The 25,382-nt window shown below is 40.1% G+C and overlaps 2 long non-coding RNA genes across 3 annotated transcripts in view; one reads left to right on the top strand and one right to left on the bottom strand.

Annotated features, from left to right (window-relative positions):
* Positions 1–25,382, bottom strand: part of LOC310827555 — a 94,127-nt gene that overhangs the window by 43,136 nt on the left and 25,609 nt on the right. The window lies entirely within an intron of this gene.
* The window catches only part of LOC310827585, a 43,404-nt gene continuing 32,361 nt past the window's right edge, over positions 14,340–25,382 (top strand). For both annotated transcript variants that reach the window (XR_014556442.1, XR_014556443.1), the window contains exons 1-2: positions 14,340–14,400; positions 23,230–23,329. This is a non-coding gene — a long non-coding RNA (uncharacterized lncRNA). The remainder of the gene's footprint in view (positions 14,401–23,229; positions 23,330–25,382) is intronic.

Genomic DNA, 25,382 nt, shown 5'->3' with positions numbered 1-25,382 from the left:
AAGGCACAACATACTCCTAAACGCTTAATGTATTTCACAGCTATCTATTGTTACATACCTTATGTCAATCAAACAATTACATATTAGGACAACCACTACAAGCTGGAACTAAATCATGTAAGTAAAGCATATATATGAGAGATATGGGGTATGTGGTGGGCGGATTCAAGCAAAGGGGGAATAATTGATTTTCCTCATTTATTTTGGGGAAAATAGTATCTTTCTCTACTGCAGGGCGGAAACAGCCCCTTGTGAGAAAGCCAGCTACTTCTGTTTTATGAATACTTAAACAATGCCACATAAAACTGCCATGCTTTTCTGCCTTTGTTCAACAGGGCAATAAACTAGAAGCTGTAAACTACAGAAACTATACAAACTAATAAACCCAAATTCAAATAGTTTGTATATTAATGCACTTTAATCACATCTGCCAGCTCTTGTACTTTGCGTGGGAGGCACCAATTTTAAGGCTGTTCTCCCTTCCAGCTGGTACTTAAATCTGAGCTCTAGACTTTAATCTTTGATGCATTCTAATCCTCAATTTAGTTTATCTGATATTTTCTGAACGACGCTACCAGCAATTAAGGCAAGATCTGTAAACTGAGCTTGCTGAATTAAAGCAAAATACTATTGCTTCACTTTCATTAAACTGCTAGCTTTTATACCATCTGCTTTTTGTTTCATTGTGATTTCGCGTTTGTGTGTTTTATTCATTGTTGTAAATACCTTTAAAATTTGTAAGCTGCTTTGTGTATCCTTGAGTCATTTTTAAAGTGGGATATAAATAATTGTAATATAATAAATAAATCCTCTGGCAAGTCGTACTGCAGAAATAACATCCGCAAATGATGACACCCACCAAGAAAGAAAGGAAGCTTCTTCAATATGAGACTTATTTGGAGCAATCAGGATTATTTACTACTGAACAATGCGCTCTGCAGCTAAATAGGGCATGCAGATTATGTACAGTTCCAAGAAGCTACCAATTTCAGGTTGACTACTACCCTGGCATTAACAAGGGTGATTTGGATTACTTTTTCCTTTTTTGTGGGTTAGAAACAGCACTCTTTTTCTTTTTCCACATGCAAGTCTACACAACTTGCAGTCACACAATTTGCCTCCTCCTTTACACACAACTGTAAGACCTATTTTTCAGCACATACTTTCTCCAACAATTTGAGCCTCACCTTACCACCACCTCCTCTGCCACCTGAATCCCCCTGCCCCATCCACAACACTCATTTGTCAATTTTGTCATGATTGTCAGGTTCATTAAACACAGACACCCATGAATGAGAAAGGAATAACAACTTCATTGCAAAGTATGTGTCCCATCATTATAATTGGGTTGACTGCTTCCAGTTTTAGGCCATCAGGTGAACAGGAAAAAGTGTTTTTCATTTCACCATCTGGTAACTACTTATTCTCAGAGAGTTTCAGTAGCCAATAACACAACCGACTTTGAACTAAACACTATCCACAAAATTCCATGAAGGTTCCCCTCGCCCCAAATGCATTTAAATGAACAGATGTAAATATAAATTTTGCACCCATCTTTAAAGAACTTAAGAAATTGCAGTGTGGCTTACTACTGAGTATATTACATTTGTTTCATCTGGTGAAGAGAAGCTGTGTCCAAAACGCATGCATGAAACATACAAAATACTCTTACATAGAGCTCTCACATCAAACAAACTGATTAGGTCCATTCTGCTTAAAATAAGGAATACTACAACAGCAGGTACTTCCAGACTACTCACTGGAGCAAATTTAAATAACTTATAATTTTTCTGCTCAAAGCTCAAACTAACCTGGCCAATTTTTGTAGGATATTTCCCGCCTCATATAACCAACACATTTACCGGTAACTCTAATTAATGCATGAAGGGATTAAGACCATAGAGTAAACTGTCCTGCTAGACTTAGTTAGGTCACACACCCTCACCTTTTGATTTCAACTAGCTACGTAATTTAAATTGTACAAGTTAAATGCACGTAAGATGCGACCAGACTACATTAATATCATACCTGTTTCAAAAACAGGACTGAACTGAAGATAGCTTACAAAGCAAATTTAAAACCATTGAAATACAGCAAAAGCAGCATTTAACTGCTAAAAACATAACGAGGAAGAGAAACAGCTGACGAAAATATTTAACAATAAACATATTCATCTGGCCATAACGTACTATCAAAAAGGGGCTGCTTCAGATCTCCTAGGATAGGGAGTTCCACAGAGTTGGCGTCACAGCTTTAAAAACCCTCTCACATATTCCCACCAACTATAGGAACTATCACCCAGGTTTGGCATTTAAATTTTCTTCCTAGTGTTAGTCACAGCCAATGAAGATAAGAAGGCTCTTCCTGTAAACCAGACAACGCTTCATTATAACAGCCTGGTATCTTGCTCTTATGTAATGCTGGTGCAGCACATTTATGGACTGGTGGCAAGATTGTCTTAGGAAATGAAAATGAAACCAAGGCCTGAATACCTGGCAGCAGGTATGTTTGACATCTACTGATCAAGTTCTTCCATTTACCGTAGATACTTTTGTGATAGCCTTTGACAGGATGCTGCACAGTAAGTAACATCCTCCTTATGTAATAATTTTAATAGTCACTTGCATCTTACACATTTTGATTGCCACTGAAATCTCTCACACAGTATTGACATAAGAGTCTGTAAAGCTATGTAAAGAGAAATATCCATGCCTACAGATTACAGACCTTCACCATTCTACATAGCATCTAAGGAGCATTTCTGAACTACTTGTTTATTCTCAAAATCAGAGAGAAACTTTTAATACTGGGTTGTGCTTTTTTGCTGATATTTAATGGGTTGAGAGCTTAGCACAGGGGTACAAAAACTGCAGCCCTCCAGATGTTTCTGTACCACAACTCCCAGCATAGTCAGGGATGATGGGAGGTGTAGTCCAACAACATCTGGACAGACGCAGTTGTGAACCCCTGGCTTAGCAGCATTACTCCATATTCTTTATTATCTGTATCAAAGCCCCCAAAGGTCAACTTTATCTCAATCTTAGCCTCGTACCAAAAATTGTGCCTACCAGCTCAGTAAACACTGAAGGAATATCTTACAAATTAGTCAACAGCACCAACATTATCATTTCCTCACTCTTCATCCAAGGAACTCAAGGAAGCATACTCACCCCCATTTTATCCTCACAGCAATCCTGTGAGGTAGACTGAGTGATGGTGAATGTTCTAAGGCACCCAATGAGTAAGAATCATAAAAAGCATATCACCAAAGATTTTTCATGAAGTTATCAGTTACGCTTAAAACAACATCCGGGCAACTTAAAGTGAAGTAGATTTGCCAGAATACCATGTGGTACAACCAAGATGGTATGAAACAAAGGGTAGGACAAGATTCTTCTCAAACAAGTTCTCATATATTAGCCTGCTACACTTTCTGGACACCTTGTAAAATGGTCTATGTACTGAAACATTGCCTTTGGTTTTATCACTGGGAGTTTTCAGGTTACGGCTTTTTGTGGAACAGAACATTTTCTGAGTAGCTGCTGCTCAAGAAGTCAATCCATGCAATTTCACCTTTCTATTCAGCAGATAGTAAGTCAATTCATAGAATCAAATAATCTTAGAGTTGGAAGGGACCCAAAGGTAACCTAGTCCAATCCCCTGCAATGCAGGAATCTCAGCTAAAACATCCATGACAGATGGCCTTCCAACATCTGCTTTAAAACCTCCAAGGAAGGAGAGTCCACCACTTCTCAAGGGAGTCTGTTCCAGTGCCAAATAGCTCTTACTGTCAGAAAGTTTTTTCCGAATGTTTAGTCAAAATCTCCTTTCTTGTAACTTGAAGCCACTGGTTTGAGTCCTACCCTCTAGAGCAGGAGAAAACAAGTATGTTCCCTCTTCCATGTGACAGTCCTTAAGATACTTGAAGTTGGCCATTGTATCTCCTCTTTTCCAGGCTAAACATACCCAGATCCTTCAAGCGCTCCTCATCGGGCTTAGTTTCCAGACCCTTAATCACCTTGGTTGTCCTCCTCTGCACACGTTCCAGCTTGTAACTGCATTTGTGAAAACACTTGAACTTAAACACAAAACCTTTTGGATAGATCAAGCTTTAAATAGTAGACAAATGCCTTCACATCTTTCTGAATTCTAGTATTGTCAAAATCTTTCCATTTGCGTACCTGTAACCTCCACATACTGCTTTGTGGTTATCCTTTGCTGTATCAAGATCTACCAAAAGATTTTTGGTTTTTAATATTTGCTTCAAGCTTGTTTGGTAGCTTGACCACTCACTACTATGCCTACTTTTACTATGAATTGTCTGATATCGTCAGATACCTAACTCTACCTCTCTTTTAAATCGGAATCAGTGAATGTCCTGTGCGAGTGTCTGGAGATCGCTGGGGGATGAATTGAGGTTGAATCCTGACAAGAAAGAAGTACTGTTTCAGGGGGACAGGGGGTGGGCAGGAGTGGGGGATTCCCTGGTCCTGAATGGGTTAACTGTGCCCCTGAAGGACCAGGTATGCAGCCTAGGAGTCACACAGCTGTCCATGGAGGCACAGGTCAATTCTGTGTCCAAGGCAGCTGTCTACAAGCTCCATCTGGTACACCAGCTAGATGCTACCTGCCCACGGTTATCTCCCTGCTCTGGTTATCTCCCACTTGGACTACTACAATGCACTCTATGTGAGGCTCCCTTTGAAGGTGACACAGAAACTACAACTAATCCAGAATGCGGCAGCTGACTGGTGACTGGGAGTGGCTACCAGGACCATATAACACTGGTCCTAAAGGATTTTCACTGGCTCCCAATATGTTTCCAAGCACAATTCAAAGTGTTGGTGATGACCTTTAAAGCCCTAAACGGCCTCGACCCAGTATACCTGAAGGAGCATCACCACCCCATCATTCAAGCTGGACACTGAGGTCCTCCTCTGAGGGTGTTCTGCTGGTTCCTTCAGTGTGAGAAGCGAAGTTACAGGGAACCCTCCCTGAAGAATGATGCCCTTCCTTCAGATGCTATGGGGATAAAAAACTACATAACTTTTAGAAGACATCTGAAGGCAGCTCGGGAAGTTTTTAATGTTTGATGCTTTATTCTACAGAGTATAAACAATAAAATTATTATTTATTATTTTTATTTTTATTATCATGAAGTGAAGAACTGAAAGATTCAAAATATAGTTGGACGCATATGAAGCTGTGACTAAATCATTTTGTTACAAGAGAACTAAAAAGCAAGAGTTTATTCTCTTAATTGATTCTCTGAATTAGGTAAAGAGTAACAAGAGTATGCTTGCTTAATTTTATTTTTTATCACCTCAGAATAACTGCATACTCTCATGTACACTAGCTCATGCTGTAGTTTTAAGGATTATAATAAAAAAACCACTTCCCTTATATTCAGTGAGTAAACATTTGACTCATTATAGGTATCACAAAGTCCAACATCTCCAAAACTTCTTCCATGTTCACCTAACCATGACATCCTGGTGTAAATCATCTTGAGGGCTCAGGTGCCATGGGAATCATTTTTTTGTGTATGCTTTTGTTGCAGCAGATTAACATGGTCAGGCTACCACTATGGAATTATATTAAAATATGTACCAGTTCACTTCTCAGTGCTCATGCTATCTTGGAAAATGTATTTATCTTTTGATAGCTCTGAGACTTACAATTGCATCACTGTGTATCTCTAAGTGTTAAATGTATTTGTCACCATACTTATAGACATTAATTCTTCTGTCCATTCATCTGCCTGTCCTTATTTTGTGGGAAGTAATGTTTTGCTCCAAAAATATCTTAATAGAATCACTTCTATTCAACAGCTTCATCATTAGGAACATGGGAAGCTGAGATACCAATTCAAACGAGTATAGACAGGCAGTGGTTCTCCAGGGTTTCAGGAAGGAGTCTTTCCCAGACTTACCCAGGACCTTTTAAATGTTAAGCACATGCTCTACCACTGAGCTACACCCCTTCATTGTTGTTGAAGTAAACACTTGTATAGTTTTTATATATTTCCACTACATTTTGTTTTTGAGTTTGTTCAGCCATTATTTCCTTTTGATTAATGCACAGCACTTAATAGAATTCTAAGCAGGAACAGTTGTTGTACAAATAGCAGTAGACAGGGTTTATAAATAAGTATCAAAGGCAAAATCTGAAAACCAGAATTCCAAAAACACAATATACACACTTTATATCTATTCTGAATTTCTAACTGATGCATGTAGTTATTTTACTGCAGTTGTGACACTTTCCTAGTCACAGAGGCTTTTTCATTCCAAGTTAGACAAACAGTGAAAGTTATAGCTGTAAGGTGTAAACATGAAGGATACCTTTAAATGCATCCTGACAAGAGAACTGCAAAGAAATATTGCCAAGTATTTTTATTCAAAGGCCAATGGCTACATTTTTTTAAGAAAAGCAAATTCCCCAAAAGTGAAATAAATCAAAACAATAATGGGTCTCATTCAATGCATTTTCAGATTAGGGTCACTCTCAATGCACCTACATTTGTAGAGCCAACTAGGAGAAACTAGGATCTCAACAAATCCATGCCCCCTCTCTCTAGTGTCTACCCCAGTCTAGTCTGTATAGCTTCTCCACAGCTCTGTAAGATCCTGTGAACTTCAGAACTCAGCCAGGATTTGTACCTCGGTTTCTCACATTCAAATAGATTCTCTAGTCCAGTGTTCATCAAACCATTTTTTTAATGGACCACTTGAAACTGTTAGTCTCAGCAGACCACTATCCTTTTTTTCCTTCTGCAATTCAAAGCACTACTCATAGCTCACAACCTTGCCTTTCTAAGGCAATGAATATACCCCTTTTTAAGCAAAGTTATGTGAAGTCATTCTCCATTACGAGAGAGAAAAATTAATCAAGTACAGATATTCTTAGCAGTTGTACAACCTTTCCATAGATCACCTGAATACAGCTCACAGGTGACTAGTGATCCATGGAACACAGTTTGAGAACCTCAGTTCTAGACACTTTACTAGTTTGGGCTTTCAGTGGACCTCTTAGCCTCAGGGAACACTTCTCCATGAAAAATATTACTTATCTGCAAAGCAAGACTGGTATTACATCATATGCTGGAAAGGATTCTGTGTACCTGAATTGCCACAGTTTGGCTTAGAATTAAAAACAAGAGAATAATTGGGTGGGGGGATGCATTCTGTCTATAATTTAATGCAGAAGACAAAGAAAAATTATTAACATTCAGCTTAGTGCTCCAGTGTGAACTAAATTATGTGGATTTTAAAATACAAAAATGAAGATAAATGAATTTATCTCTTGCCAGCCATCACACATAAAATAAATGTTTTCCCCTAATATTATTCTTGCTGTTTAGCATGTTTCAGAAAAAAATAAGTTATGGTGCTAAAGACCTTCTGAAAGAGCATATTCAGTGTTTTATTTTTCCCATTTTTAAAATAATACAAAAATATGACATCAGATCCTTTAATATTCATTCTCAATTTCCATTTGTATATTAAACTGGTTGAAGCAAAGACCAGATCTGTAGCACAAAGGCCTTCTATACAATTACTGCAAAAGATAAACAAGTATTAATGTATAGTAAATTCCTACAGTTGTATCCAAAAGAACATCTATGCTGAAAAAGTGGCAAACAGGGTACTGATATTTTAGCACTGAGAAACACATGGCTCATCCTTTGAGCTGCCTAGTTTGGTAATCTAAGACTTACTGGGTTAATGAAACATTTTAGAATGTGTTGTGTGTTAGTTCACCAACTTCTAAATGTGGGAAGCCAGCCCTGCTGCACTTGCAGACCCTTCTGCTCTCTCTGCTGAGAGGTGCCCTGAATTTCCACCCCAAAATCCCACCCTGGCAGCATGACTTTTGCTTCCAACAACAAAAGTACGTATCACTCCCCAGTCCATGGCTCAATACAGCTGTGGACACAATGGAGGCCCCTCATCACTGGAGTAGTCTCAATATTATTGTACTGACACAATGCTGTTGTCTCTCTGTCAAGTACAATGGAGCTAGAGAGCTCCCTTCTACTTGCTGTGACACTGCTTTAACTGCAGCAGTGTAAAGCTAAACATGAACCTTAGAACTGTTTAGTTTACAGTGCAGACATTTTAAACAGGTTAGAATTTCAGATTGACAGCCTGATATGAATGGCCTCATATAGGAACTATGGGTGTATTTCTTTATCCCCATCCATGCTGTCAAAACTGACTCCATGATGTGAACCCCAACTGCCTCTAGGGGTGTACTGTCCATCACTACAGCTGCAGTGAGCTGGCAGTGATTCCCACAAGTATGTTGTTGTTGTTTAGTCGTTTAGTCGTGTCCGACTCTTCGTGACCCCATGGACCAGAGCATGCCAGGCACTTCTGTCTTATACTGGTTTCAAAAAGTGTTGCCACAATTGTAGATATATCTGCTTAATAACTGCAACTGAATTCATGATTGTGTCAGTTCACATGTTCTCCAGTAACCAATGTCATCATGGGCACATGATCATTAATTAGGTTCAGGCTGCATCACATGGAAGTCACTTTGAACATGTGAGCCAGCCATTAAATAGAATTTTAGAAGATATCCCTCATAATCCCTAGAGAATAGTGAAGGAATGTGAAACAGCCACCTTCCTAAAGCTAAAGTGTGGTGGGTGGGTGACTTGTCAATAGGAAAGATAGTGGCTTAATCCCATATCTCTTCACCCCACTAAACAATCACTCTCCTTCACAGGCAGCAATCTTAAAAAGACCACAAAGCCTAGCAAGGTAATGCACCATAGAACACACCTGTGGAACAGCTCTTAAACTTTGATCCATGAGAGTGAACACTTTGAAAGCTCAAAAGCCTTAGACAAAGAAGACAGAGTTGTCATGGTATGAAGGCACAAAACGGCCATGTGAGTTGACAATGAGATAGCTAGTCACATTAAGCAGCTCAGACTTGGCCTTAAACTGGTTAGAGCACTCTCTGATGCTCTAACACCACTTGAAAACAAATGAGCAGATGTCTACAAAAATCAACGATAATGCCGAAACATTGGAGACTTTCTAAGTAGGCAAACAGTTAGAGGGCCTTTGGCAAGATGGTTTTTTGTTTTTGTTTTTGTCTGTTTTTTACATTTTGATGTGTTCTACTGTTACTTCATTTTACTGTCTGCGTTATCTAATCACAGCTCCAGGCCTACAATGAGGAAGAGTGAGGTAGCTGCCTTGGGCAGCAGATGCTGAGATGCAGGGAGTGGCCAGAGCTGTGTCAGGTGGCCCCTACAACAGCCTGCTGCCCTCCACTATAGTGGAAGACAGTGTCCTTTCAGCAGTACTGGAGTAAGATTAAACTACCAGTCCAGTTGGCTTCTGTATGTGCCCGGGGGGGGGGGGGTGCCATCTCGTCCATCTTGTCAGACAGCAAAATGTCTTAAGGTGGCCTAATCATAACGAGCTCATACCCTAATTACACTGGGGGTAAAGGTAAAGGTACAGGGACCCCTGACCATTAGGTCCAGTCGTGGCTGACTCTGAGTTTGCGGCTCTCATTTCACTTTATTGGCTGAGGGAGCCGGCGTACAGCTCATGTGCCAGCATGACTAAGCCGCTTCTGGCGAACCAGAGCAGTGCACGGAAACGCTATTTACCTTCCCGCCAGAGTGGTACCTATTTATCTACTTGCACTTTGACGTCCTTTCGAACTGCTAGGTTGGCAGGAGCAGGGACCGAGCAATGGGAGCTCACCCCGTCGCAGGGATTTGAACCGCTGACCTTCTGATCAGCAAGTCCTAGGCTCTGTGGTTTAACCCACAGCACCACCCGCGTCACTACACTGGGGGTAGAGATACATAAATGGAAGAGTTACCATATCCTATACCAGCACAGCCAGGGGGCAGGGAATGTACTAGGAAAATTCCAAAATGGTAGGGAAATGGCAGACATTCCTCAAGCATCCTTAAACACACTGCCAAAGCCTGTGAGTCAGAGGTTGTACCAGTGACAACACTCACATGGCATCCACAAATGGAAGACACTTCGAGTTGTATTCAGCTACCTTTTACTCAGAGTAGACTCACTGAAACAAATGGCCATGACTAACTTTGATCTATTAATTTTAATGGAACTACTCTGAGTAAAGATTAGTTGACTACAACCCAATGAACTCATGATAATGGGGGCACACACAACCATTCCCCACACAACATGCAATATGATTCCAAAGTTCACCCGAAGCTAGAAATCCCAAAAGGTACATACTCTTCAATATAACTGCTATGGTAACAATACAAGGTCCAAGTACAATATTAAACATCAGATTGATACCAATGATAAATCATTGGATTTGTGTACTAGATTCGTGTACTAGAGATCCAAGGTCACATCTTAATAGTCCCTTCCTAAAACATGGGATTCTTCACACACACACACACACACACACACACACACACCCCTCAGTTAAGGAAAATAATGTGTATTTCTTACTATAAGAGATGGTACTCCATTTTACAATATTCAGAGAAACTGGCTGCAGAAATTGAGATCAAATAGGATTTCTGGTATATTGAAATGCTTTTATAATGCCATTAAAAAGCCTGTCTATATTCAGAAGTTAAGACTTCCTGTAAGTTCCCCATATGCTCTGCACTGCACTACAATCTACCTGCCAAGTCAAGCTTTTTCTGATCTCACATCTTCCCTAACTTTCACCGCCTCACCAGTGGCAGAGCTTCATGCCAAAGGACGTGGCACGCCGCCTGCTGGGGCATGGCACCCAGCACAGGCGGGGGAGCAGCCGCGATGGCACCCCACCGGGATCGTGCTGCCAGGGGTGCTGCGCTCCCCCCGCACTCCTCTTCCTCCGCCAGTGCTCCTCACCCTTCCAAGATGATAATATTATTCATATTCTGAGGCGTAACTACATACAAAGAAAATACTTTGACACTGAACAAATCTCTCTCTCTCTGTTATTGTTTTAAGAGAATTAGTAGCTAACAATTCTATGTAAGAATTTTAATGTTATGCAGGCATACATTTTTATGGGGGGAAAGCAGAAAACACCTGGAATTATAACATCCTTTATACTGCAAGTGTCATATTATGGTTTTTTGGTGATTACGTCAATTTAGTTTTTCACGTATTATTAATAATTCCTCATTACATAAAATTATTACTAAACTGGCAATTAAGTGGATGTGAAAGATCCATATGTTGAAGTGTTCATAACATTTCAATTATGAACTTCATATCAGATGTCTTCCAACATACATTAGTGACAGTAATGAACAAGTTCTTTGCCAAAGGTACCCAAATGAACTCATTCAGCTTTGTAGTGTATCTTATTATTATCGTTCTTGAATTGGTTGATCATCTCCCTTCTGTAGATTTAGAGATATCGGATTTTGTGAAAGACCTTTATGAGTTATGTACTACTATGGAAAAGTAAACACCCAAAGTTTTTTGCATATTTGCATGTACTGAAATGAATTTTGTGAATGTTCCAAATTGCTAAATACTTTGTCAGGTAAAAACCTCAAAAAGAGGGTTGAATAAAGACAAATGAGTTGTCTGGAATAGGTTGAACTATTTATACAGCCATTCTGACATGCAAATCCACTGAAAATTGAACTTGTGTTGACTGCAACCAGGCAAAACAGTCTTTGGAACTGATCCCAAAACATGGACATTTCTCAAGTTTCCTGCCCTTTGAAAGCTTGTTTCTCCATTCTTTATACATTTCCTAACCGTTAAAGTTTCCTGGTGTAAGGAAATCTACATGTTCTTTCCTTTAGTTTAACATCTTTATTCCTGCTCTGTCTTTGCTGACCACTTAGATTAACTGTCCCATTCTCTCGTGGATGTTCTATAAATCAAACACTTTATTGTACATTTCAAAGGCAAACAGAGGAGATGAGGGAAGAAAAAAGTAATCTGGTGAGCAACCAACCATTTTGTAGTTTATAAAACTCCTCCCTGTCTTTGCAGAACATCCTCTTTATGAAAGGAACCAGGGATGCTGCAGGCTAGTCGGCAGTTATACAGATACAGGCTAATGCATGTAAAAGATTTCTCTTGGACATTAGGGTGGTAGCTTGACCTTTCTTGACTATTCTTAATTTTCCACACAGACCCTTTGGCAAGGCCTATTTTGGGACATAGATATTCAGCCCATCAACTTGGCATTGGTACTGCTATTATTTGGTGTCATTCTTTAATACATTATGTAGCATTTGTCTGTTAGAAAAATGCCTCAATCTCTGCCTGTTCATAGAAAATATTTGAAGAATCCTACTGTTCATATTTTTATATATAGCTTCTGAGGCTGAAATACAAAATCTGGGATTTAATCCAAGATCTCCTAGGCCCACATCCAGCACCAAACTGATACTTACTGGTGCCAAAATTGGGAAGTTCAAAGAAGGACTCTGGGCATGCAGAAAAAGACCCAACTCTGACAGGCTTCTTTCTGTATGCCCTGGGTGACTGTGGATTCCACCATCTGCTCCAGAGTTCCAGTAGAGTGGATAGTCACAACAGATTTCTTCTTAAAGGAAACATACAAACCAGCCATTAGACTGTTTTCTGGTGTAGACAGGAGAACTTAGGCAGATCCATAAATAAGGAAGGGAAAACTGAATGAGAAATTTAGACTGAGAAAAGACTGAGGGAGGTAATTTTAAATAACTATGGGAATACATTACAATAGAGCTGGAGGGGGTTCAGCAAAGGACAGCAAAAAAGATTAAGAGGTTAGAGCAACTCCCCTATGAAGAAAGGTTACAACGTTTGGGGCTTTTTAGTTTAGAAAGATGCTAAGGGAGTATGATTGAGGTGCAGCATTTATAAACATGGCAGAAGAAAAACTCTAGGTTGGATCCAGACTTCACCTTCCATGAACAGAAAGGCTTTTTCCATCCATGGAAAGCTTTTGATCAAGCAGAGGCGTCCTACTCTTGCCTATTCTCCCTTCCTCCTCCAACAGCCAGCTCACACAATGCCCCCAAAGATTTAGTGTGGGGAATGAATAAAAGATGCCTTCCTCCCCTCTATTGGGAGGAGTGTTCCCCAAGCAGAACTCTGCTTAGAGGGTACTCCTGCCTAAGGAAGCAAAGTCTGAATCTAAGGCATTATCATGGAGCAGAAAAATATTCTGACTCTGTAACTATTTCTTATTCTTATTTCTATTTTTATGGAATTCCTCCTTCTGCTACCAAGAGCACCCAACATTTCTGTATTATATTTCTCTAATTGTATTGATCATAATGTGGACTGTTTGATTATCTCCCACTAGGTGATAAAATGTGCCTTTTGGCAGTTGTGAAGACAGGTTTTGTTGCACAACATTAATACAAACAGTTACATTGCCATATGAATGGAATGGAGGGTGTAGGTAAGAAATGAATTTCAGGAAGAGAAAGTAAGGCAAACTCCCACAGCTTGAATTCAAAGAGACACCTCCACTTTCTGTTCCTTAGTTATGTTTCTATGTTAATTTGAAATATTTATATATTATGTATTATTTACATTTCAGTTCTTCACTGCATAATAATGCACTTTTAGCAAAAGTGGTGTTTGTTTGCATTAACTCTTGGAACCATCACAAATATGACATATTTATGTTTTTGTTTGTTGCCTAAGGAAATTACTGGAGAAAAATACAAAAGCAAACTTTGCCTGTATTTGCCAGAATAAGCATATTTGTTTGAGAAATAAGGTTGGCAGAATGAATGGCCATGCATGTCTGATGCTGAAGTAAAGCACATTTGTGCCTAATTCATTGGAGAAATTGTTCAAGAACAGTTCATCTGTGTGGAAAATACAAGCCTTGTAATGCTGCCAAGATCAGTGAGACCTTTGGTGATCAGCTAAGTAAATATTAGTCATGCAAGTTAGAACTGCCCTAGAGTGACTTTAACTCACACAATGAACCTCTCTAACATTGCAGGCTATTCTGGAGGGAATACGGTACATTAAATATCCTTGTTTGGTCTAATTCCTTTACTCCTCCACTATTTTGTCTTCTCCCATTGACCTATGCCACTTAGTTTGCATTTAGTGCATGCTGCATTTAGTGTGTGCTTTCCTAAGGCGCATGCTATATTTTCGGAAAGAGGACACTGGCTATATATTTTTTCATAGTCCCACTTATACAAGTAACATTTGAAATGTCAGTGTGACCTGTTCAACATTCTAACAAAAGATTACTAAATTTTACATGGAAAAATAACTGTAACAGGCACTTTATTTTAAATTACTTGGGCACAAAATGAGAACAGCGTATCTATGAAAAGCTCTCCAGCTGTAACATTCCAAAGTTGCTACCACATGAACGGCCACAATCACATAGAGAATCTCCACACAGCTGTCACCAGGAATGTGTAGTGGTGGCCTGAAAACTCTTAGAGTGACAGAGGTAATCTGTGTACTATGACTTGCCATATGTTACAACTGAAGTGTGAGTGATGAACTTGCCACAGGGATGCTGCTCCTGGTGGCATCCTCCTGGGTAGATTAATGCTAAACTATGCATTCAGGGAATGCTCTTTGAGGTTGATGAAAAAACTGCCAACATTGTTATTAATATTTAAATGGCAGTGAAGTTGAACTTGCACACCAACCAAAATCAACTGTTCATTAAAAATCTGGATGAAACTGATTCTGGGCTGCCCTGTGATGAGATGGTCTGAACCTGAAGTTTGGGCTGCCCTGCAATGAGATGGTTTGGACTGGATTTCAACTCTTTATAGTGCCTTTAGTTTCTTTATGGATTTTGAATGAACTGTTAACACTTTTACATCACTATCTTTGGCTGTTGTGTTCTTGACCCTTCATCCAAGAGCCTGCAAATGGTTTCAGTAATACAGGAGAAGTTAAATGACTTGGCCTTTCTGCCACAACCCCCCCCCCACACACAAATGCTAATTGTATGCTTATCTCTACAATTATAAAAGCAGGTGATTTGGAGGTGAGGCATGTAAGGCAATGCAGTTATATAGGGCATTACATATGCACCTAGTGTTCCAGGGGAAAATACCCTATTATTTTCATATGAATTTAAAACATGAAGTTTTAAAAATCCTCATTTATCAAATCAACTTCCCCAGTAATATTCCAGTTCAGCTATGAGTACATATAGCAACTCAATTTCATATCTAAATTAAATTTCATAGTGAATTGCCTGGCAGGCTGAGAATGAATTAAATAAAAATATGTTGTCACATTCTTTTGCCCATCTTTGATTATAATTCCTTCCCAACCTAGTACCCCCCAGATGTTGTTCGATTACAACAGGCAATTCACAATCCGGCCTACTGGTTGGTTTAATCGGGCTCCTGTGCACTGTGGCAGTTTATTTTTGGGGGTAAAATAAAAAAAAAAAGCTCAACAACCCCTCCAATCCTAAAAAAGCTCAACAAGTTTGGTTGGCCCTTCTGGCCCTCTTTGAAAAAAGTTTGGACACCACTGGATTACAACTCCTATCAGCCCCAGTTACCATAGCCAATAATCTGGGATGGTGGCAGTTGTGGTCCAATATTATCTAGAGGTCACCAGCTTGGGGAAGGCAGGATACATACTTGATAGTCATTATATTTAGTTGTTATATGTCTCTGTGTTCTTTACATTGTATGTGCCATATCAGAGGCTTTCAAGGTGGCTCATAGTTAGGCATTTCGACTTTCCCACAAATACTGTGCATTGTTCATGTCATTATGTAAAAAGTATCAAGCTAGGATAAACAGGTGGTGTTGCTATTCCTCCAGGGGCCTCCAGCTCCTGAGTCTGGCACTGCTCCAGCAGCTTCTGGTAGCCAAGGACACCACTCGCCGCTGCCATCCCCGCCACTGGCATCTTCACGCCCGTTCCAACCCAGGCCAGCAGGCAGTGGGATGTTTCCTCCAAGGTGGGCAAGCAGGCGCTCTCACCAGTCTCCCTCAGCTTCCGCTTCCAGCCCAGAGAAGCATCTTGACTTTTAACACAACTACCATATAGCAGGAAAGCTGTCAGACCATCCTGGGCTCTTCTCTACAAATAATGAGTTTACTACAAACCAAATTGGACAGCAGTCTGATTTACATGGTCATCATGTGTTACGGTATATCAAGTAAGCTTTGTCTGCTACCCAATCTAAAAATCAGCAAGCTGCTGTTTCAACTCTTTCTACTAGAGCATTCATCCACTTCAAAGTTAAAGCTAGTTCTTTAAATTAAAGTCTCTCCTTTCCAGATTTATTTCTCATTGACTCTATAATTATATAATTAAAGCTAATATAAGTAATTTAAACATTTAATTTATTTAATGGCATTGAGGAAAGTGTTTAAGGTCAAAGGAGACCTAAGGTCTTGGAGTCTAGCTGAAGTCATGATTCATGAGTGAATTTTCAAGCAGTGATTCTAGTTAGTTAGGTGTCATTGCAAGGCTAATGATCAAAGGTCTTAAAGAGACAGCAGCAGTCACTTTGCTCTGCTATTCAGAATTGTGTGAGAGTTAATATATGTTTAAGTGCAGCAGAACTTGAAGTATTTCTACCATACAATAGGGCACATAGGAGGACATTTAAGGCTCACCCCTTCTCACTTACCCACATTCATTTAAACAGCTCTAGGTATTATATTAAAAAGCTTTTTGTAAAAAAGAAAAAAATACTGAATTGAGCTTTGGCAGGATATTTGCATAAATACTGGGGCTACAATATTTCGTTAATTACGCTGCAATCCAAAACATACTTGACTAAGAGTAAGTCCCAGGGACTAACTTCTGAGAATCATAGAACCATAGAATTTTAGAGTTGAAAGGGACCTTGAGGGTTATCTAGTCCAACCCCCTGCAGTGTTGAAATATTTTGCCCAACATGGGGCTCAGACACACAAACTCACACACACCTGAAATTAAGAGTCTCGTGCTCTACCGGCTGAGGTATCCCAGCTGTCGAAGATACACATATTTGTATTTCCAATGCTCTGTATTTTGAAGTTTTGAATGTCTGCTCTGTGTCACTTTGGGCACAGCCAGTTGTGGAAAAGGGGCATATAAATAAAATCAGTCAGTCACAGGTATCAGCCCATCAGTGCTGGATTCAGACAAATACTTCCAACTTCCAGAACTTCCCTCCCTGAACTCAGCCCTAAAAAGTACATGTATGAATGAAATATAATGAGTGCACTTTTAAAGCAATCTTACCACCAAAAATATGTAGCTCTGCAGTACCCTGAGATAGTCCTTGCTATAACATGTGCATTCATCATCTAAAAACACAGGATGCATGCTTTTCCCCCTGAAAGCTATTATTTTACTGATGCACAAGTGTATGTAGATCAGATTAACTGATTGACTAATCCTCATGCAATTGATTAACATTTCTTTAATCAGGTGACAGAGCCAATGAATATGCATAAATTTGTGCCACTTGATGCAGAAAGAAATTAGTCCTAAGTGCCTTCCTCTATCTCATGCAGAGATTGTGTTTCAAGTTGCTTCATTACAATCTAAGAATAGTGATAGAGTTCAAAAATGTAGATACGATGCAGAATACATTTTAGGAAGTTTTTCAATTAATTTCATAAATAATAATAATCACTCAAAAATGTAGTCTCTACCAAGATCCAGACCCTTGAATCAACTTAGATTATTATACAAAAGGGTGCTGTCATGTTCTGAGGATTATGGGTGCCTACATTTGAATACCATGGGGTCTGCTTAACCGTCTGACTGTATGAGCCATTTTAAGTAAAAGAAAAAGCTACAGCTCCAAAAATGATTCTGAAATAGCATTTATTCCACGCTCCAAAATGTTTCCCCTTCCCAACAAGCATCTATTCCCTCATGTTTGATTGGAGCTACAGTCAATTTGTTCTCATCCAACTCATTAGTCAGATGCTGAATAAGTAATAATACTACGGGGCCAGTTTTTGATGAAAATAAGATCTGAGGCTAAATATTATCAGTGTTTCAATAATGGTGCTATCTTCTTGGTAGCTTGTTTAAACAGGACATTTAAAAAATGTACCTTCTGAGTAGTCTTGTGCGACAGGCGCGTCAGCACTTTTTCCTCTCACACTGGTGGACCTGCTCTCACTCAGATAAATTACGCCCCCCCTTACTGAACAACCCTTTCCCCAAAGGTTTCTTTTCCTTTCCTCTTAAAATTCTAGCCCAGAGTATCCTGCAGAGGGGACCTCTGTGAGGGGATAACTAGTAAGTTTTCCTTAAATAAACAATAAAGATTTATTTAAGGCAACATAGTATATAACACACATGGATTATACTTAGGTTACTCCAAGAATACAGTGCGATTTTTACTTTATTCGTCCTCAGTGGTTTTTGAGTTATAGGTTTGGTTCCTTTATACAGTGATACTTTCTTTCAGTTATCCACCTCCTTTAACACTCTTGCTCCTGAGGTACTTTAAGTAATAACCAAAGGGCTCTCCACACCCCCTCTCTTTATAGTGGTACCTCGGGTTACATACGCTTCAGGTTACAGACTCCACTAACCCAGAAATAGTACCTTGGGTTAAGAACTTTGCTTCAGGATGAGAACAGAAATCGTGCTCCGGCGGCGTGGCGGCAGCAGGAGGCCCAATTAGCTAAAGTGGTGCTTCAGGTTAAGAACAGTTTCAGGTTAAGAACGGACCTCCGGAATGAATTAAGTACTTAACCCGAGGTACCACTGTACTGGGTTTGGGAGTTTCTTCTTTTCCTTAGAAGAATCTCTCCCCTCCAGACTAGATTTGAGTCCCAAGTAGGCTGCTCCTTTCCCGCTCCTACTTCTAAGGCTCAACCTCTGCCTCCCAGTAAAATTCTGGTCTATTCCTCCTACAGGACACCACACTCTGTCCTTCACAATACGGTCAGAGTGAATGTTTCTACCCAGAACCAACTCTTTCTCCCATTCTCTCTTCATACCTCAACCTGTCTCCCTATCTCCTAACCTCTCCAACCTCAATTCCAACCCTCCAAAACCAACCCCCAATTCCTAACTCCCTGTTTCTCCTCAAATCCTCTCCTTTTAAACTCTCCCTCCTGGAACCACGGCCAATCAGAGGCTGCTGTTCATTAACCATTTGCTGGCAGGGAAAGAAAAGAAGAAGAAGAAGAAGAAACACTTGTTGATTCAACCGGTCCAGCAAAACAAACTTTTCCATCATAGTCATGATGTCTGAGCCTCATGCAGAGGTCTTTCAAGTGACAATAGGATATTCTTTATTCAATGATACTTCAGTTATGGCCTGATGACAGAAGCATATTACTTTGGGCTTGAATTAGAATATATCATCTGTGTTGCTTCATTCATTAGTCTAACATTTCATAGTGAGGAAGGATGCAAATGAATTTGGGGAAACTATTAGAAGCTGGAATAATCACTGGACTAATTAATATGTCTTAGCTACTAATTTTTAGAGCTGCACAAGGAATGAGTCAGAAGAACCATCAAGGAATATATATATATATATATATATATATATATATATATATATATATACTAAACTATGTTTATTCCTTTTGTTTGGTTAGTTCAACATACCACACCATTTCCACTGAACTAGCCATGTTTGGAGCCTCAGTAATCAATAAATGATCCCCAAACTACCTTTCCTGGGCTCTTGGTAAATGAAGCATTGAAGCCAACAATCTTGATCAACTATTTCAATTCACTTGAGGTTGCCCCCCCCCCATGTCACAGGGTTTGTTACTTGGTTCAGCATCAGGGCAGATTTCATGGCTACCATGGGGCTGGCCCAACATGTCATCGTCCCAAAGCATGCGGCAATCTACACTCTGGACCTTGTTTTCTCAACTGGGCATGAAGAGAGTGATCTGAAAGTTGGGGATGTTTACATGAGTCTCTTGTCATGGTCAGATCACTTCCTGTTAAGATTTAGGCTTTCAGCACCCTTACCCTCTGCAGAGGTACGGGACTTACTAGGATGGTTTGCCCTCAGAGGCTGATAGATCCAATTGGTTTCCAGAATGCTCTCGGGGATTTTTCTGGATGCTATAACTGGCAGTCCTGTCAAAGCCCTGGTCAACCTCTGGAACATCCAGATGACTCAGGCCATTGACACTATTGCTCCTGAGACCCTTCTCCTGCTTCATGGAGCCCGCTTAACTCAACAGAACTTAGGGCAATGAGACAAGCTGGAAGACAGCTTGAATGCAACTGGGGGAAACCCCAGTCAAATACAACTGAGCTCTGGTGCGGGTTCATCATCAAGCCTTCTTAGTGGCAGTGAAGGCAGCAAAGAAGGTATACTTTGCTGCTTTCATTATACCCTCACTATGCTGTCCAGCAGAGCTTTTATAGGTAGTACAGGGCCTTTAACAGTCTTGATCTATGGATGTGGTAGAATCAACACTAACTCTGTTTGTTGTTGTTAATTGTTATCATTGCTGTTATTGGTTTCTATTGATTTATTGGTTTGTTGCTTGTATGTGACATTTTGTTTTTAATGTTTGGTGTTTTGTTTTTTAATATGTTGAGAGCTGCCAGATGGGCAAAATGGAAATTAAATTATTATCATCATCATCATCATCATCATTGGATGTGACTTGTATGCAAAGCATTTTTAAGACAAAATTGCTTGCATCCACTGAGATCTTGACTCCACTGTTACATCAGATGAATCTTGAGATGTCCATAGCACTGTCTATTCCTGTTATGTTGGATGAGTTTGTCAGTAAGGCTCAAGGACATGGGCAAGGTGCTTGGATTGGTCAGGGCGATCATTTGTGCTCTAGACCCTTGTCCCTCTTGGCTGATAAAAACTAGCAGGGAGGGGACAGCTGGCTGGGCCAGGGAAGTGATTAATGCTTCCCTGCGAGAGGAGGTAGTCGAGAGCTTTCCAAACTGTGTTGTAACACATTACGTAGTGTGTCAGCTGTAGTGTATAGGTGTGTCACGCAAACACTCCCCACGCTCCTCCGGGGCTGGAAAGGGGTTAGTTTAACCTCAGAAAACTGAATTACTGTGTTATGAATTGATGCACGTCTAAAAAGTGTGTCACCCACATGAAAAGTTTGGAAAGCTCTGGGGTCGGCCCTGCCTGCTTGAAGGAGGCAGTAGTAAAACCACTCCTTAAGAAACCCTCCCTTCATTTGGCCAGTTGCCAATCAGCTCTTCTTGGGCAAGGTTCTTAAGCAAGCGATATTGGAGGAAACTGATGTTCTAGATCCATTCCATTTCAATTGGAGTTTAGGCCCACTTTTGGCACAGACAGAAACTGCTTTGGACACCCTGTATGCTTTAAATGCCCCAGAAAATATGATCCCAGTACAGAAGACATTGTCCACTATACCTAGGGATGGCCAAATAAAAGAAGGGCTTCTTAATGTGCATAAGAGAGACAGTCAGCAGGTATAACTTGTATGATAAATTCATCTACTGAAATTCCTCTTCTGTGCAAAAATTAAAGGTACAAGAGTTTGTGCTGTTCTTCACCTGACCACCCTAGCTACTCCAGTGTGATGACACAAAGCACAATATTACTAGCAGTACGTTGAGAAACTGGTGGAAAAATTTAAGACATAACTATCCACAGACAGTAGTCCTAGTGAGTAAATATGGTTTGTACCAAGATCTATAGATGATGGTGATGCTGTCTGCCAGGAGATGACTGCTGTCTCAAGCTATCAGGAAGATAGGAAAAGTACTTTTTGTCCTGTTTGTATTAGACACAAAACACACAATACATAAAGATGGTACTTTTCTAGCCAATCTTGTTCATTGCCTGATATGCTGCTTATGTAATTCTAAGTATTTAGTGTTGGTTTTTAATGTGCTTATCCAAAGCATTAATTCCTATCTAATTAATTTGCAGCTAAATAGTTGACATGTTTGATTTGAGAGGATACTGGAGGAGGATGGCAACACCTCTGGCCATGCAGCAAACTAGCAAAAATAAACCTTTTCACACACACACACCAAATCTAAACTGACAACTAAAAACCTCTTAATTGCTCCCAATGCCTAATCCAATTTTTGGTTCAGGGGCAAATAGTGTAAAAAAATAAAAAGGATGCATACAGCTAAGGAGAGTGCCCTTCTTTCCTTGCCTTTAAAGGATAAATTAGGGCATGTCCCCCACCCTTTTGCTGGAACTATTTATCTTCATGCCCTTTAGGCAAGAATCGCTTCTTAGTTTGGACTGCATGACTGCGATTATGCATAACTACAGAGTTAAACATTATGATGAGACACATAATTTATTTCTTCAGTAATTTGTGTGTGTGAGAGAGAGTGAGTGAGAGAGAAGGAGAACTATTGCAAGCTCCTGGAGTTTGCAGCCTGCAAATTTTCTCTCTCTCTCTCTTTCCTATTGACCACTTGTTAAATCTTTTTGTTTGTTTCCCGCCATTCCCCAGGGACCGGCAGACAGACAGCCTTGCCAGATTCATTTTCTGATCAAAGCTGTTTGATTTGGTCAATTTTGCCACATTGGAGACGTTCTCTATTACAGAGATAAATAGCCTTGGGCTAACTGTCAACGAAAACTTGTAAGCTAATAAATTATTCCAATTTCTTCCTGCGGATTTCTCTGGAGACAGCCCTAGGAAATACACTTTTTGATTAGTAAATTTCTCTGTGTGTGTGTCTGGACATTCAAATGTGTCGACTTTGATTAGCACCATTGCTTTTCAAGTAGACGCTGGCTGAGGGGCTGTCAGTTGCAGGCAGCCCTGATGCATAATGCATCAACTGGGCCCGGAAACAAGGAGCCTCATCCAAGGCTAGAAAGGCGGGAAAATTGCCCCAACAACCCTTTGCCACCTAGGGAGCTCTCCAAGTTGCAAAGATTTTTTGGCATTGGACAACACAAAACCATTGTGATCAGCTGGAACTGCACCAAGGGCTTGGATGCTCGTCATGGGGCAAACACTTGTATAAGGTGCCCTGAGGAAATTAACAGACCTCAACCAAGCCACTCCTTCCTTTTAAACCAGACTCTGATGCTCCTTGCCTCCCACCTCCATCCCAAGGAGGATCAAATTTCGCTTCACCTCCTACATGGATTTCCTTTTGTCTGTTGTTTGCCTACTGCAGGTTGTTATAAAAACAATATTTTGGCTATAACAAATCAATCGGTGCGTGTGAACACAAACACACAGATCATTTATCAACGGCAAAATACCCTAAATTATGACCTTTCTAAAACCTATCAGAAGGGCAAGGGAATGCATAACGTAAATTAAACTTTGAAGGGTCAGCGGTTTTTACTTTCACTATTCATCTTTCTTTCACCTTATAGGTTTAAGAACAAGAGTGCTATGTAATTACATTTCAATGGGGTGCAGCGGTTCATTATTCTCTGCTATACCAATCTACTGCAACATTTCCAATGCAGTCAGGTACGTTTGAGCAGATATTAGTTAGTGTAAGAGCACACTTGCTCTTTTGGACTGATAACATCTTTTAATGCGGAGCAGGGCAATCATCTTCAAAGAACTAGTAGGAAAGGGGGAGGTAGGGAAAAGATGGGGAAATATGAAACAAAATCAATGTACCTGTTTATATTTTCTTTCAAAAAGCCAAAGTACTCTAAGACTTTCTTTCTTTCTTTTTTTCTTCCCTTGCTATTATTTGGCTTCCAGTCCTTTTCCCTCCTTCCATTTTGTTCTTGTGCTGGAGCCTACACCACTGGTGGAGATAGGTGATTTCCAATCACAAAGTCAAAAAATGCCAGATTTTTTTATGTATCTGATGACATGAATCCAAGAGTGACCCAGGCAATAGCCTTGCAATTTGGCCACCCGGAATTTGCACTGAGCATAGCAGCAAATGAATGATTTGCATGACAAGGCCATAAAGTAGCAATTCCTAGAATTAAATTAGCTTTATCCTGTTGAATTCAACAAAACTGATACCTATGAGCTAAATATCTGTGCTATCAAAGTCTGTTGGAAACACCAGATTAGTTCCTTACCCTTGGCTGGTGAAGCAGTCAATATACTTCTTTTTACTGGGCTTGCAAGTCTTAGGGTCAAGATATGTCAACATATCAAAGCATTTCACCTTTAGTGGCCTGAGGATCCCTGCCTAAATCTGCAACCCTAGATATAGGCTTCGTTCATTTTGATGGGAAGGAACATGTTTACAGGTTCGCAATCTTAAATTAACTGAATAATAGAGATTCGATGGAGCCTTCATTTCCCACCTACTTTTAATCAAAGTCATAATGTTTTTACTATGGTGACCCATTTCACTATGACCTCTGTAATAAGCTACTGTATTTAGTTTATCCAAATTCCTGATTTTTTTATGATCCCTCAGACTTTTGGGGATGTAAATGCATAACTGGAGGACCACAGTGTTTGAAGGGTCTTAGGAGTCACCAAGCTTCCTGTCCAAAAGCAGCAACTCTTATTAGACAGTTCCTTTTAAAAAGGCAAAGGGCACTCTCATATAATCTTAGTGCTATATTCTGGAGCTTCAGACAAGGCTGCAGGCAAGAAATAATTGTAAAAATCAATCCAGATGGTTAAATGTAAAGAGCTAAGCCAAAAGATACAGAGGAAGGCAATTGTCCCACATATGAAGCTAGTTAGTTTATACTGAGCCAGGACGTTGATCTATCTGATTGGCAGTTTCAAATAGAGGGTCTCAAGTTCCTTTAAATACAGTTGACTCCCCACTTACGTGGGATTACGTTCTGGCCCCGCATGCATAAATGAAATCACGTAAAGTGGGGAGCGCCCTCTAAACACTCTTCAAACACTGTCTCTGCCACTCTCTTTTCAATCCATACAAAAAAATATTGTATCCAAAAATATCCACAACTAGAAATGACTCTCTGGGGCTGGCAAGAGGCTGCAAGTCATGCAGGCGGCTGTTGCACTATGCCACACATCAGCTCTTAGGCGGAGAAGCTTAACATCATAAACAAAGCCCTGTGATGCTTCTGTTCTCTTCATAGCTTTGTCCACCCTCTTTGGGTTCCAGGGAGGGTCTCTTCATGAGCCACAATGACTCTCCAGCTCTCCCCCACCATTTCTGGATTTGAATTGTTTATTCTCCGGCACCACACGCATACACAGTCGCACATGAGTAGAACACACATAAATGGGGGGGGGCTGCAAATCTATATTCAAATACCTATTAAACTGTCTCAAATAATATTCCTGCATTATCCCAAAAGTTTCATTACTTAGCCAGTAAGCATCTTAAATATATTATGGTTCCTCTTGAACAGGAGTGGAGAACCTTTTTCAGTCCAAGGGCCACTTTCCCTTCCAGCAGTGGGTGGGGCCAGAGAAAAGAGTGGGAAGAGCAACTAATATACATGCTGTCTCCATACGGTAGGCTGCTTTCTACACAAAGCCCTCTCTGTCCTCCACCCAGGCAAGCAAGAGACACTGTCAGCATTCAAGGACACATTCCAGTCAGCCAAAAACATTAAGAGAT

Source organism: Podarcis gaigeae, assembly GCF_964106915.1.
Source record: "Podarcis gaigeae genome assembly, chromosome: 11".
NCBI classification, from domain to species: Eukaryota; Metazoa; Chordata; class Lepidosauria; order Squamata; family Lacertidae; genus Podarcis; species Podarcis gaigeae.
This window is presented reverse-complemented; position numbering and strand designations above follow the sequence as displayed.